Genomic DNA, 637 nt, shown 5'->3' on the forward strand with positions numbered 1-637 from the left:
TCATCTGCAAACAGGGACAATTTGACTTCCTCTTTTCCTAATTGAATACCCTTTATTTCTTTCTCTTGCCTGAATGCCCTAGCCAATACTTCCAATAGGAGTGGTGAAAGAGGGCATCCTTGTGTTGTTCCGGTTTTCAAAGGGAGTGCTTCTACTTTTTGCCCATTCAGTATGATATTGGCTGTGGGTTTGTCATAAATAGCTCTTATTATTTTGGGATATGTTCCATCAATACCTAGTTTATTGAGAGCTTTTAGCATGAAGGGCTGTTGAATTTTGTCAAAGGACTTTTTTGTATCTATTGAGATAAGCATGTGGTTTTTGTCATTGGTTCTGTTTATGTGATGGATTATGTTTATTGATTTGCATATGTTGAACCAGCCTTGCACCCCAGGAATGAAGCAGCCTTGATCGGATAAGCTTTTTGATGTGCTGCTGGATTTGGTTTGCCAGTATTTTATTGAGGATTTTTGCATTGATATTCATCAGGGATATTGGCCTAAAATTCTCTTTTTTTTGTTGTGTCTCTGCCTGGGTTTGGTATCAGGATGATGCTAGCCCTATAAAATGAGTTAGGGAGGATTCCCTCTTTTTCTATTGATTGGAATAGTTTCAGAAGGAATGGTACCAGCTCCTC

This window comes from Mandrillus leucophaeus, unplaced genomic scaffold (genome assembly GCF_000951045.1).
Source record: "Mandrillus leucophaeus isolate KB7577 unplaced genomic scaffold, Mleu.le_1.0 Scaffold300, whole genome shotgun sequence".
Classification (NCBI taxonomy): Eukaryota; Metazoa; Chordata; class Mammalia; order Primates; family Cercopithecidae; genus Mandrillus; species Mandrillus leucophaeus.